This window comes from Saccopteryx bilineata, chromosome 6, assembly GCF_036850765.1.
Source record: "Saccopteryx bilineata isolate mSacBil1 chromosome 6, mSacBil1_pri_phased_curated, whole genome shotgun sequence".
NCBI classification, from domain to species: domain Eukaryota; kingdom Metazoa; phylum Chordata; class Mammalia; order Chiroptera; family Emballonuridae; genus Saccopteryx; species Saccopteryx bilineata.
This window is the reverse complement of record NC_089495.1, coordinates 101,400,604-101,415,560: the sequence shown is the minus strand read 5'-3', so window position 1 is coordinate 101,415,560 and position 14,957 is coordinate 101,400,604. Positions and strand designations below refer to the sequence as shown.

Below are 14,957 nucleotides of genomic sequence, written 5' to 3'. Positions count from 1 at the left end.
TACGCCGCGAACGGGTCCGCACTCGGCTCACCTGGGGACCGCAGCTCCGCAACTCACAGGCATATCACCAGCCGGCAACGACAAGTCGCGCGAGCTGCAGAGTAGGCGGGCACCCTCCCGCACTGGACCCCACCACTCCCCCCATCCCCGCCCCGCGGCCCACCCCCTCCCTGCCCACCCAGGCATCCGCCGCCTCGGCTACAGCCTGCAACACCACCTAGTCCCCACGCCTCCCACTCACTCTCGCGAGACAGTGCACGCCTCTCGCGAGATGAACCCTGTGAACATGCCCGCGCAAATGTGGGTGGGCTTTTAAAATAAGCAAAGAAAGAAGAGGCAAACCCTTCCCACGTGCTCTACGGCAGCCTGCGGTGCAGCCCTTGCGTCATGTGACGTACATGCGGCCTTCCGATTGGCCAGAACCCACACAGCCGTGGGAGCTTTAAATTCGAGGCTGACCTACGAACCTGCCGTGAACGTCTTGCGCGCTTCCTGGTCCGTTTCCTTGGAAACCGGTTAACCCTTTTCTCCTGCAAAATACCCAAGACTTGGCTTGCTCAGCAGGTTTGTCTTCAGGCCCTGGTTCCCCTCCTTCGACCCCTTAGCCTTACCGCCTGGGGTCAGCGGGACTCCTTCGCCATAATCTAGCTTTGCTTTCTTCTGATTGCCAGGTCCTTACCAGTGCGCAGCGCTTGCACGTCAGACTGCTCTAGCGAGGCTCATCCTTTTCGGGCTGGCTCCGCCCCTTCTCAGCATCTCTGGGGAGGACCACTCACAGCGCACCAAGCCCGCAGCCCGGCGAACCTTGACGAGTAGTATCAAGGAAGTCTCCGGGCCCTAGTGCTCCTCCGGACGTGTTCCCGCGGTATCGGAATCGGGAAATGAGAAAGCATTGGTCATGGAGGAAGCAAGCCCTCGAGGAAAAGCTAGTGCGTTATTTCCACTTCTATCAAAAGGGCTAGTCCAGGCAAGCTGTAGTCTCCTCAAGGGCATCTATTCCTCAAAGGTGGAAATACCTGATAAAACGAGAAAAAAATTTTACGAGTATTCTCCGTATGAGTTTTGCCCTGTTTGCGAGACAGAGGCAGGGAAGAAAGGGTACATTCGTGTGTTCATTTCTTCAATAAATGTTTGTTGCGCTCCTACATGTAGTATGTTAGGCATCACTGCAGGTTGTCGACTGAGTGTCATGAAGACAAACTAAGTTTAGGGTCCAGGGAGCTTATGGAGTAGAAGCTCTACCTTCAACAGTAAGGGAAGCTGGAAAGGAAAATAAATTAATTTTTATAAAAACCGAACAGAGTCAACAGCACAAATCAAATGAAATTGGACATACACCACACACACAGAACAAGAATGCTTCCCTAAGGATCCTTGGCCTTCTCAAAACGTGTAAGTGGAAGCATTGCCACCTGCTCAGCCTCGTACTCCCTTTCTCCGTTGCTATTTTGGAGGGAGGGAGGGAGAGAGAAGAAAGATAAAATATCTGTTGGCAGTTAACCTCTATGCAAAGAAAATACCATAAATGATGTGATAGTGACTATGATTGGGAGGCTACTTGAGGGGTGGCCCTTTTGAGGAGGAGACAATTAGTGATTTAACTAACAAATATCAGGAAAGAGCAAAGTAAACCACTAGTTCAAAGGCCCTAAATTGGATTTGAGGAGAAAAATATGAGAAAGGAAAAAGAAATCAGCTTGGAGAACTAAACATGGGCCAGATCCTGTAGGCTCTGTAAGCCAAGAAAGGAATGGGGAGTATATCTAAGTGCAGTGGAAAGCACTGAAAAGTTTTAAATAGGGTAGAGACATCTATGGTTTACTTGAAGAAGAAAAAAAAATTCCCTGCTGGAAATGGATCTTAAAGGAGGCCACAGAGGAAGCAAGGAGATTAAGAGATGTAATCCATGTGAGAGACCCTCCTGATAGACTTAATTTCACCTTGATATTCCTCTTCTAAAACTCTTTAGGTCAGAGCCTTAGAGCTCTTTGCTTCCTTTTGTTAAAAACATCTGGGCACATTTTCACTTCCTGTTACTTAATGACAATAGGAGAAATAAATGGTAGTTATTGTTGTTCTTATTTGGGAAAATGCCCCAAAAGAAAGATCACATTCGAATTTTCCTCTCCATTTATAACACACAGATAACCACCTCTTGTATTCTTGAAATCATTTCTAAGAAAAAGTAACGTAAAGTGATGTTCAGTGAATATATTTATTCTTAAGTATATTGAAAAGATAGAGGTTGAAGGCTGATAAATGAAGACGTTTAAAACAGAAATTAGGAGAGTTGAGTTTTAACTGGAAAAGTCAGTAACTGGTGAAGCAACCAAGTCAAGGTACTTTATCTTATCCTTGAGTCTCACCTTCCTCTTATATAAAACAAGGCCCAATTTAACCAGCCTACACCCAAGCGGTTAAGCCTGAATTGCACTTCGGCAAACACATAACAGTAAGATGAAAGCTGAAAGCAGAAATGAATTTTTATAAAAACAGCACAGGTCAAATGAAATTGGACACAGACGGACACAGACCAGCTGAGGAACTATGAAACTGATTAATAGATACCAAGAATGCTTCCCTAAAATACCTCGGCCTTCTCAGAATGTGATGGGAAGGATTGCCACCTGCTCAACCTCATCTTCCCTTTCTCTATAGCTGTTTTGAACCTATGATTTATTTAATAAATAATGATTCAGATGTTCCTAATCAAGATTTTAAAAGTTGAAAATAAGTTTTTAAAAGGCAAGATTTTAATATTAGGCTAACAATTTTAATGAAAAGATTTTTTTTTTTTTTGTATTTTTCTGAAGCTGGAAACGGGGAGAGACAGCCCGACAGACTCCCGCACGCGCCCAACCGGGATCCACCCGGTACGCCCACCAGGGGGCGACGCTGCCCTGCCGCGACCAGAGCCACCCCAGCGCCTGGGGCAGAGGCCAAGGAGCCATCCCCAGCGCCCCAGCCATCTTTGCTCCAATGGAGCCTTGGCTGTGGGAGGGGAAGAGAGAGACAGAGAGGAAGGAGGGGGAGGTGGAGAAGCAAATGGGCGCCCCTCCTTTGTGCCCTGGCCGGGAATCGAACCTGGGTCCCCCGCACGCCAGGCCGACGCTCTACCGCTGAGCCAACCGGCCAGGGCCTTAATGAAAAGATTTTAAGAAACCTTATAGAGTTAATTTTTAAAAGGAAAGTGCCCAAAAGACAAAAAGTATTATTTTTACAAATTAAGACCATTCTTTTAAAATACTGAAAGAATTGAGCATTTAAAAAAAAAAATTTGTGTGTGTGCCTTTTGCAGTCCTCATAGTGATTAACTGCGTGGTACTGCTAATTTAGATGAACAATGGGCTCAATTCTACCATTCTAACATATGTCAATAGAGTCATAAATCCTCCCAACTTACCCTAACAAGACAGCCAATGTGGTCAATTATTTGTTGTACAACAAATAAAAAATGAAAAGAAATTTAGGATTAAGATTCATTTCTACAGATATCTCTAGTTCCTTATTTCTTAAAAATTATTTTTTTTAAGATTTTATTTATTCATTATAGAGAGGGGAGAGAGGGAGAGGGAGAGGGAGAGGGAGAGGGAGAGGGAGAGGGAGAGGGAGAGAGAAAAGGGGGGAGGAGCAGGAAGCATCAACTCCCATATGTGCCTTGACCAGGCAAGCCCAGGGTTTTGAACCGGCAACCTCAGCGTTTCCAGGTTGACGCTTTATCCACTGCGCCACCACAGGTCAGGCCAAAAATTATTTTCTTTTTCAGCCCTGGCCGGTTGCCTCAGTGGTAGAGCATCGGCCTGGCATGCAGGAGTCCCGGGTTTGATTCCCGGCCAGGGCACACAGGAGAAGCACCCATCTGCTTCTCCACCCCTCCCCCTCTCCTTCCTCTCTGTCTCTCTCTTCCTCTCCCGCAGCTAAGGCTCCACTGGAGCAAAGTTTGCCCCATGCTTAGGATGGCTCTGTGGCCTCTGCCTCAGGCGCTGGAATGGCTCTGATTGCGGCAGAGTGAAGCCCCAAGATGGACAGAGCATCGCCCCCTGGTGGGCATGCCGGGTGGATCCCGGTCGGGCGCATGCGGGAGTCTGTCTGACTGCCTCCCCGTTTCCAACTTCAGAAAAATACACACACACACACACACAAAAAAAATTATTTTCTTTTTCAACAGCTTGAGATATAATCAGATATCGTACAGTTCACCCATTTAACATGTACAGTTTACTTATTTGTTTATTTTGGAATATTCTCAGGGTTGTACATCATCACCAAAATCTCATTTTGGGACAATTTTGTCCACCCTAAAAGAAACCCCAAGCCTATTAGCAATCAATCCCCTACCTCATCTCCAACCCTAAGCAGCCACTTATCATCCATTTTATGTCTCTATAAATTTGCTATACTGAACATTTCATATAAATAGAATTATGCAATATGTGTTTGTTTGTGTGTCACTTTATTCACTTAGTGTGATGTTTCTAAAGGTCATCTATGTTCCAAAGGTCAGTACTTCATTTCTAATAGTTACTAAATTCCATTGTATGTATATATCCCATTTTTTCAATTTATCGGTTAATAGACATTTGGGTTGTTTCTACTTTTTGGCTATTATGAATAAGCTGCAGTTTTGTATAGATGTTTAATACTTTTGAAATGAAATTTATTCAGTTTGCAAAGTTCATTTTCCTTTTCGTTAGCTCAGTTGCTTTGCTCCTAGCTTTAAGTATGTACATTCTATCCCTAGAAAGTTGGCATTCCTACTAAGGCAGTTCACATCTGACCATGCCACTCCTGTTTAAAACCATTCAGTGGCTTCTTAGGGATCTACCTAACTTTCTTCTCTGCTCTCATATTATTCTTCCTTTTAGACAGCTCTCCTTCCAGTTCCTCAAAGTAGGGCCAGGCCTTCCCTGCTTCAGAGCCTTTCCAGAAGCTGTTCCTTCAGTACCAAATGTTCCTTCTCTGTCCATTCTCCTTAGCCTCTGAAGGCCCATGATTCCTTCAGCATTCAGTTCTACTCTCAGTTCCTCAAGATATCCTGCCCTAACTCCTCAAACTAAGTATGTTCCTTATCTATGACTCCCTACTTTTTCTTCAAAGCATTTGTCAACTTGTAATTTTTGAGTATGGGCTGGCTTTAGCTCAGCAGTTCCTTCGAGTCAAGGTCACTTGTTAATTTTTGAGTGATTACATATTTAGTTAATGTAGGGCCCATGAGCAGGAAGTACATCTGTTTTTACTTTCACATACCTGGCACATAGTGGGGGGTGTTATTCAATAACTATTCATTGGAAGGAAGGGAGGGAGGGAGTATTCCTGTGTTCTATTTTTCCCTTCCTTGCTCATGTTGAAATAAATTTCTAGGTCCAAGATGAAGCAACTCCTCCCCAGGGTGGCATGTAAACAAGTCAAATCTTAAATAACTTTCATGTTCCTATAAATGCTCTGCTAGGTCAGAAACGCAGTATGTCCACTCAGCCAATCCTCAAACACTAAGCCAACTCTGGGCTCTATACTTACTTGCTTGTTCCTTTTCACCCCAAATAATGTTGCCTGTGTGGTCCCACCCAATCAAATATTTTCTATATTTTTTTCCTCCTTTATCTTTATTCGTTATCTTATAAAAACTTCCTGCTTCCAGCCCATTTTGTAGTTCTCCAAAATGGAAACTGTCCACTTCATGAAGTGTTAGTTTATTTGTATCACTTAAATTGTTTTCTTTAATCATTTTTAACACTTCAGTAAAGTCTTAATAAATGTTGGAAGCCACCCAATCTGGGCTATAGTAAGGGAAATTAATCAAAGTTGAAATGGTATACAGTCAGGGACACAAGTATCCCCTGCCTGTGCTCCCTACAGAAAAGGGGTTTGGAGAAAGGAAGGCCAGCCGTGTACTAAAGAGCCAAGTCAGTAGTGTGACAAGTACACTTAGTGAGTGTACCTAAGAGTATGCCTAGGAAAGCCTTGCATGTCATATGTCCCCAGGAGACATTTTATTTTATAGTTTTAATTGACTTTAGAGAAGAAGTATGAAGGGCAGGGGGAGAAAGAAACATTGATTTGTTACTCCACCCATTCATGCATTCATTGGTTGATTCTTACACATGCCCTGACCTGGGATTGAACCTGCAACCTTGGTGTGTTGGGATGATGCTCTGAGCTACCCGGCCAGGGCCCTAGGGAACTCTTCAATGAGCACATTTCTATCAATGAAGTTGGTGGTGTTTCCTCCAATGTAAGTTTGCTATTTCATAGAAATGTTACTTTTATTTGTTTACATAGTCAAATAGAACCAAGACATCTGAGTTATATGTACATGAAAGAACAATGACCCAGCAAGGCTGAATGATTTGTTCTAGATCACATGGGAGACTAACAGTCACAGTTCAAACTAAAATTAGCTGGCTCGGTCTGGTTCTACCTTTCAGTAAGCACACTGCACAAAACTAGCCTCTCAGCTTAATCCTCCTAATGACCTTTTGACTACAAAGGCAGGCATCCTCTTTCCCCAGGAGCTTTACACTAGCAACCTCTGACAGCCAGAAGCAGATTCCAGGTCGCTTCCTGTTTGAAATCTTGAGTCTCCCTTTGGCCCACTTGCTGAATTCCTGTTTCCTGCCTGAGTGATGGCCCCAGCTGGCAGTTCACTTAGAAAAGATAGATGTCAAGTCCTTTTCCACATTGCTCAGTTTGGGAATTTTGTTTTTTGCTTCTTGGTGTTTTTTCTTGGGGGGGGGGGGTTGTCTTGTTTTTTTATGATGATGATTTAATACACACTCATTATGTAAAACATTGGAAAACACAGGAAAAGATAATGGAACAGACCACCTTTTTTTGGTGGTCGCTTTACATGCACTATTTACTGTAATAATACTTAATAAACCAATGTAGAATATTCTGAAAGTAGAAACATGGACATTACAATTTCATCAGCCATTTAAACATGTAATAATGCTTTTTATATTTTAAAAATGAAACATTCATGCCTGTTTTAAAAAGCATTTATATTACTCCACAGTCTGTTATATAGTTTATAACTTATGCTTACCTAACTCTTTCATAGTGAATCTCTTGAAGGATAGAAACATATCTTAACTGTTCTTATAACATGTTTTTATATATAGCAGGTGTTCATTAGTGCTCAATGACCTCTACAGTCATGAATATGATTATCAATACAGAAGATAGCTCAGAAGTGCCACTCCAAATTAAAGACCTCTAAAATTAACAAAATAAATTTGAATGCTATAATATGTCATACACAAATATAATGATTTTTCTGATTTATATTATCATAGTTAATTACTGACTTAATTCCCAATATATGAAATACAGATTAACCATCTCTAAGGAAGTATAATATATATATTTTTTAATTTATTGATTTTTAGAGAGAGAGGAGTGAGAGAGAGAGAGAGAGAGAGAGAGAAAAGGGGGAGGAGCAGGGAGCATCAACTCCCATATGTATCTTGACCAGGCAAGCCCAGGGTTTTGAACCGGCAACCTCAGTGTTCCAGGTCGACACTTTATCCCACTGTGCCACCACAGGTCAGGCGAAGTGTAATATATAAGTGTCCAAAATTCATAACCAACTAAGCATGCCTAAATGTAATTATGTCATAAGAGAGTTTTAAAAATATCATTGCCCTCCTGATTTTATAATTTTTAAATTTTTTTAGAGAGAGAGGAATTGAGACAAAGACAGAGAGAGAGAGAGAGAGAGAGAAACATCAACTTGTTGGACTTGTTTTGCTTATTCATGCTGTCATTGGTTGTCTTTTGTATATGCCTTGACCAGGAATTGAACTCGCAACCTTGGCATGTCGGGATGATGCTTTAACCAACTGAACTACTTATCCAGTTATGTCCTGCCCTCCTGATTTTAAATGATTGGTATGGAGTTAATTACAAAAAAACAAATCACAAAGTTTTGTAAAAAGCTTACGTTACTGCCTGACCTGTGGTGGCGCAGTGGATAAAGTGTTGACCTGGAATGCTGATGTTGCCAGTTCAAAACCCTGGGCTTGCACGGTCAAGGCACATATGAGAGTTGAAGCTTTCTGCTCCTTCCCCCCCTTCTCTCTCTCTCTCTCTCTCTCTCTCTCTCAATCTCTCTCTCTCCTCTAAAATGAATAAATAAATAAAAATAATTTTTAAAAAAAGCTTACGTTACTAACATTTCTAATTCAAAGAAGCAAAAATGTAATTAAGCATTTCAAAAGCATTTAGTATACAGTAAATGGAAAAATACTTTAATTAAAATAAATGTTTATACTCAGCTTTCAAAAATGTCTTTGCCAAAGGTGAAATAGATTTCTTCTTCATGTGAACCAATAGCACGCATGCTTACTACTTTAAAAAAAGGTATTAGATAACTTCCCCTGGATTAGATATCTGAAGGGCAAGGAGAGTCTTTTGAAAATTGCCGTACCTTATGACAAGATAAAACAGATCCTAGAACAAGTTGTTCTCGGGTCTATCATTCCTTGTTTTTTGGCTGCTTTGCTTTTCAAATGAAAAGTTAATTCAACATGCAGAGCAGAGAACCCTGATTCATTAGTTAACTGACATGAAATTTAATAGAAATATCCTTACATGATTAGATCTTTAAAAGTAGGTAATACTCCGGCATGCAAAGCCTGAATATTGCTGCCTGCTTCTGGTCCAAGAAGCATTAAACATTGTGGGAACAATCTAGGTTGAAAAGTAGCAGAACTTTTAAGCTGCCTTGAATGCTTCCTAGGCCTTAGGAAATCTCTGTTGTAGTTGGAGTTTTAAACCAGTGATGTCTAGTCTAGCCTCATAATAGTTTTGATCCTTATTTGTTTGGGATTCCCAAAGGTCATCCTTAAATAGATTTACTCCCTTTCTCCACAAAACAACTTGTGAAATCAGCCAACATTCTGAAAAACAGAGGAGGATTCCTCGTTGCCAATCTTCATAAATTCCAAAGTTGCCTACCATCTCTGGTTTGTTTGTTTTCTGGCTTACATCACTTCATGGTTAGCACAAGCTTCTTCTGAAGAATGTGGCTACCAAAATATAGCAAATGCAACCATAGGCCACGTGAATGCTAGCATGATGCTCAGAAGAAAAGGTGTGTGGAGACTCCACTTCAAGCTAGTCCGTCCACACCTGCATTAAGCAAGTGAGGTATGACCAGATGTGAAGGGACTAGAAAATACGTCATATGTATTTCAGCTGGAGAAGGGAAGATTCACCGCGATTTAATAAACTGATGCTGAAAATCTTAGACATCTGTTATTCTAGAGGGAAAGGAGTATATTTGGGTTCAAATATAAGGGAGAAAATAATTACCATTATCTTAAAATGGAATAGGTTATCTTTGTAGACCGTGAGTGCCAACTTGTAAACTTTCTTGATGTGTAAGCATTTTTTCTTATATTTTGCTTATTAATTTTTAGAGAGAGAGAAGAGGGTGGGGAAGGAGTGGGAAGCATCAACTTGTAGTAGTTGCTTCTCATATGTGCCTTGATCCAGCAAGCCCAGGGTTTTGAACTAGCAACCCCAAGCATTCCAAGTTGACGCTTTATCCACTGCGCCACCACAGGTCAGGCACCAACTTCTTTTTAAAATCCCCTTTTTAGATCCCAAATTTATAAGGTCATAACGTCTTACTTTGTCATATTCTGCTCTTATCTGTAAATTGATTTAAACATTCTTTTTTTTAAGTGTCTTTATCTCACATCTGATTATACAGGTTGCTGTTCTTATCAGTTGTTGTAATAAGATTCTTACAAAGATCTTGTTATCTTGAAACATCATTCCTGTACACACGGTATAATGAGTGTAACAAGATTCTCACAGAGCTCCTAGTTAACAGTTTAATGGCCTATATTGTTCCTTCTCCTTTCCAGATAGTCAGTAGCTATTCTGAAATTGCCAAACAAACTCCTAACGAAAACAAGGTGTACAGTAAAATGAAGTCTGATAAAATACCGTAGTAATATTTGTGTATGGCTTGAGGAAATGACATTCTTTTATGGGAAAGAGAAGCCAGCATTTCACAAGAGGCTGCTTGGGCTATAGTGGCAAACATGATGCCCTATAAACTTTAATATTAGTCTATACTTTTTATAACTTTAAAACATTATTATGAACATATCTTGCTGACTTTATTCTTAATGTAACTCTAAGATGTCTCAGCTAAGTTTCAGGAGCAACTAAACTCCTCAGTTGAAGTCTGCTGAAATAGACATGATTCTGTTCAATTCCTGATCATCGCTACCTCTCCACATCAGCATCTACATGCATTTCTACATACTCCCTGCCTTTAAGGTCAACACTGCCTTCTGCAGCAGCATTCCCTATTAAAACACGACTGGACAATGCCCTTTTACAAACATTTTTTTTTCTGCAGAAGTAACACTTGATTTTCAGATACCATACAGATCTATAGACCAGTCCTTTCCGTCAGGACAAGGCAAAGGCTTCTCCCATTGTTTTCAATGATTTGCTCCTCCCCTGGGGACAGGATTGTCTGACAGCACAACGTTCCATCCTTTGATCCAGCTTGTTTTAGAACTCATGTCGCTGATTCTGAAATGGCAACAATATATGAAGACACCACACAAATCCTCTGCTTGGCCTCTGAGAGAAGCTTCTCTCAAATTGCCTGCATGGCATAGAAGGTTGTCACGAATCCTGCCCTCTTTTTATTTGTTCACTTTGGCCAACTTAAAGTGACTTTCTTCTCTTTGACTCATGACTTCAGATAACTGCAGGTCAAAAGGGGAAAGTAATGGAATATAATGATGTACAAGATATACGCAAGAACAAACGCCTGCTGGGAGAAGCCGCCGGCCTGCTGTGCCCCTGCCAAGTTTCCGTGGGCCACCTTCACAATGGATTTTCTCACTAAGCTCTGCCTCTCAGTAACATAACACCAACCTCTTGGCTGTTCCAATAACAAATGGCTCACACCCACCTACGCCAGGAGCCACTGGGATATTCATATTGTCATCTTTTACCTATACAAAAGCAGCAACAAGGTTGCGCTAGTCACCTGTATTAATAGTCACGGTGACTTTACATCCTGTTTTTGCCTGGTACAAGCATGTACAATCCTGGTACAACCATGGTTTTGCCTGTTGTTAGCACCTCTTTCCTTTCTCAAAAATATCTCAGTTTGGAACGTGCACCATAATGATATCCTGTTTATATCCTGCTTTAGACAGAACCCTCTTTTTTTACCTGTCAGGTCGAACTGGACCTGTCCCAGGTGACCACCCAGACTGCTAGCTAGACGGCAGTAGCCAGCCAAGCCACAAAGCTGTGCCTCCAGCATCATTCCTCCCACACCCAGAGGGCTCAGTGGGCTTTTCTCTCCTTCTTGCCACCTCACCTGCTTATTTAAATATCATCCACCTTTACCCCAGAATACCAAATGTGCTAAACTACCTTTTCTAACAAAGGTACATCTTGGATTTGATTCTTTTTGTCAGTGTTTGTAGGTATAAAATATGTTGAGAAAGGATAACTGACAGGCTTTCTTAGGAAGCCAAAGTGACCTTCAAATAATATGTCAGCGGTGGAACCCAGGGACAACCGCACAGGCATGTTACTTATTTCAGTGGCATTTTGGTAACTTCTCTCCCTTCAACCTTTCACAAAGCTGCATGACACCATTTCATCTCCTTGGTATTATGGCCATCGTCATGTTGGTGACTTACAACTACAGCTTCTAAATGATCTCAGATTCTACAGCTCTCAAATTCATTACCTCTCCTTCATCCTGCCCAGTGCAACTCCTATCCTTCATACAGATAAAGTATATTTAGGAATATGTAGTTCATGCCATACCAGATTCTTGAATCTACAAGAAAAAACTCCATTACTTCAACAAATGGAATACAAGCAGAAAGCCAATAGCGAGAATCAGCCGATTCATCTCCGCTGGGCATTTGTGGTGCTTGGCCATTACCTTACACTTACAGGAACGATGTAGAGACCCTCAGTCCTGGGATTTTGACTGTCACCTGGTCCCCAGAAGATTCTGTAGTCCACTTGAAGAAGGGGCATCACTTCTGAACCCCAAGGATCTGACTCCCCCTGAGAATTCCTAAAAAGACATTTTGCAGGAAGGCAGGCTGGGATAAATTTCCCTAGCCTCTGACTCTGCCTAGCTCCTGCTTCACCCGTTATCTTTGCTGCTCTACAACCAACTGGACTGCTGGGCCACTTGAAGGCAAGCAGGGACTGTGTCTTGTTGGGCACTGATTCCCAAAGGTCTGTCATAGAATTAGGCAATAGGCATCAATTGGGCAACAAACACATCTCTGCTCCTCTATAACTTTTGACTCTCTTCTCATATGCTTGCCCTAAGGGTTGGCCTGAGGAATGAGGACAAAATAGAAGTGGTCCTGGGGTCAGAGTCAGTAGCCTTGAAGATAATGGGGCTTCAGGTTGGGTGAGGTCCAGTTGCAAAAGAGACTAAATCAAGTAGGAGTTGTTTCTAAAAAGGTGATAAGCAGAGGGGTCTTGGCGAGAAGCAAGAAACCAACCTAGTAGAGAGCCAGCTAGAAATCTTCAGACAGCAGAAGGGCCAGGCTGTTTAAATGCAGCCCTATTCAGACCTAAGGCAAAAAGTTTGCTAACATAGTTGCATTTCACAAAACAAGGAGCTTGGGAGCATACCTGCCTTCCTGGGCGCACACTTAAAGGACTCACGATGCCTCAGTCACTTTATAGACAGAGGTTCTGTTTCCAAATACTTTCTCTCTAGGTCTGAGGAGTGAGGGAAGGTAAGGAGAGACAGCTGTGTTCTAATAAATGGGTTTCTATTTTGAGGTCCTGGATATCAAGTGTTTAATCTGATCAGTCTGACACAGGTTAGGAAGGAAGTCGGAAAGCTTAGCAAGTGCTGAGAGCTGTAAATTTTCATCACTCTTAGCTGGAGCTATCTATTACACTCATCCACGAGATGGGGACAGGTTTAAAACAGGAGCATAGCTAGGTGGAAATCCAGTCTGGAGTTCAGTTCCATATCCTAAAGATAGTTCATGAATGCAGCAGGTGTCAAAGGATCTAACACCAATTATAAGGGGTCACTCAAAAAGCACATGAAATACAGCATCAGGGAATCTAGGGTTAAGACATACTCAGAAATCCAGATTGACAACTGGCAGGCACTTAGGAAGTGTATCAACAAGTAAAATGGCCTCTTTCCATAGGGGTGCAGGAGTGGGGACACCAGTTGGGGAAAATGCATGGCCAAAGCAAGGGAGTCTTCTAGTCCTCTATGATCTCCTTGGTTACCAAGGACCTCAGGCTCAATGAAAAGAGAGGAATCAAGTCTTATGAATCATGGAATCAAGTTATTAAATTGGGGATATAAGATCAGAGTCAACAATAGTGTGTTTTGTGTACCTTAAAGAAGTTTGAAGTAAGGATAAATTCTAGCTCCCGACTCAGAGTGGTTCTCCAGGAAGGAGACGGAGGTGGAAGGTGGGAACTAGATACAGTTTTAAATTATGAAACATTGAAAATAAACTAAAAATAATGTTATAGATCCTTTTTAGAGGTAAAATATTCCTCATGCTCACTATCTTTTTCTCCTTCTTTCCTCTCCATAGGAAACTATCCTGAATTGATACACATCATTACCATGAATGTTTTTATACTTTTACTATATGAATCCACAGACAACTTATACTATTTTTGAGTGCTTAAATTTTTTACATGTACGCTATCATGTGGTATGCATATATTTGTCAACCTGCTTATTCTTTAATTCAACATATAAAAATCCAATTACTAATTCATAAATGTTGTTTAATTCATTCAGTTTTGTTAATAAACAAGTTTATTTATTCATTCTTTGGCTATTAAATGCCGATTTTTCATTAATACATTCTTGCAATAAACATCATTGAATGTATCTTTCTGTGCCATGTGTGTATACCTGGAGTGAAATCCATGGGTCTTAGACCAGATGCATCTTAAACTTAGTAGGTATCACCAATAGGTCAGCAACAGGTACTGATTTGCACTCCTACCTGCAGCGTGGGTGAATTCCCCTTGCCTTCCATCCTTGCCAAAAACCGTTTCATCTCACAGTTTTGTTAGAGGGATCTAAAGTGATACCTCACTTTCCTGCATTTCTCTGGCTATAGCATTATTGAATATATTTTAGATGTACATGTACTATTCTGAATTCCTTTTATGTAAACAGCTTGTTCATACAATTTGCCCATTTTCCTATGGATTTTTAGGTTTAAAAATTGATTTGTATGAATTTATACAGATGACAGAAAAAGACACAAAATGATACTCAGTAACATTAGTCTTTAAGAAAATGCAAAATAAACCCACAATGAGATAACATGACATTCTAGAACTTACCTTTTAGAACTGCCTTGAAAATTGAAAATACCAAGTATGACAAGGATGGGAGCAATGGGATCAACTACTTATACATAATTAAATGGCACAACACTTTGGAAAACAGAATGGCAGTTTCTTATAAAATTAAACATATTATCTGTCATATGACCTACAAGTCCTATAATGTTTACCTGAGTGAAAGGGAAATACATGTTCATAAAAAATCCTGTACATAAATTTTCACAATAGTTGTATTCACACCACTCCAAATTGGAAACATCCTAATGTTCCTCAATTGAAGAATAGATAAAAAAAAACAAACTGATATATTTTTATGTTAAGTGAAAGGAAACAGACTCAAAAATCTCGATACATATGACTCAATTGAAGTGGAATTTGGAAAAGGCAAAAATATAGGGATAGAACATACATCAATAATTGTCAGGAGCTAGGGGAGATAGGCTGATTACAAAGGGAGCCTACAAAACTTTTTTTAAATGAGATAAGTATTCTATACCTTAGTTATAGTGTTGAATGCACAACTCTGTGCATTTGTCAAAATTCACAGAATTGTACTAAAGAAGGATGTTTTCCTGTTTGTAAATTATACCTCA

The 14,957-nt window shown here is 40.9% G+C and overlaps 1 protein-coding gene across 5 annotated transcripts in view; it reads right to left on the bottom strand.

Annotated features, from left to right (window-relative positions):
- AKAP11 (A-kinase anchoring protein 11) overlaps positions 1–2,755 on the bottom strand; it is a 65,508-nt gene extending 62,753 nt beyond the window's left edge. For 2 of the 5 annotated variants that reach the window (XM_066237469.1, XM_066237473.1), the window contains exon 1: positions 32–141. The gene's annotated coding sequence lies outside the window, so the exon portion shown is untranslated. Of the gene's footprint in view, positions 1–31; positions 142–467; positions 531–611 lie in introns of those variants that run through there. The other 3 variants (XM_066237471.1, XM_066237472.1, XM_066237470.1) reach the window with 3 other exon arrangements.
- Between the last annotated feature and the right edge of the window lie 12,202 nt (positions 2,756–14,957).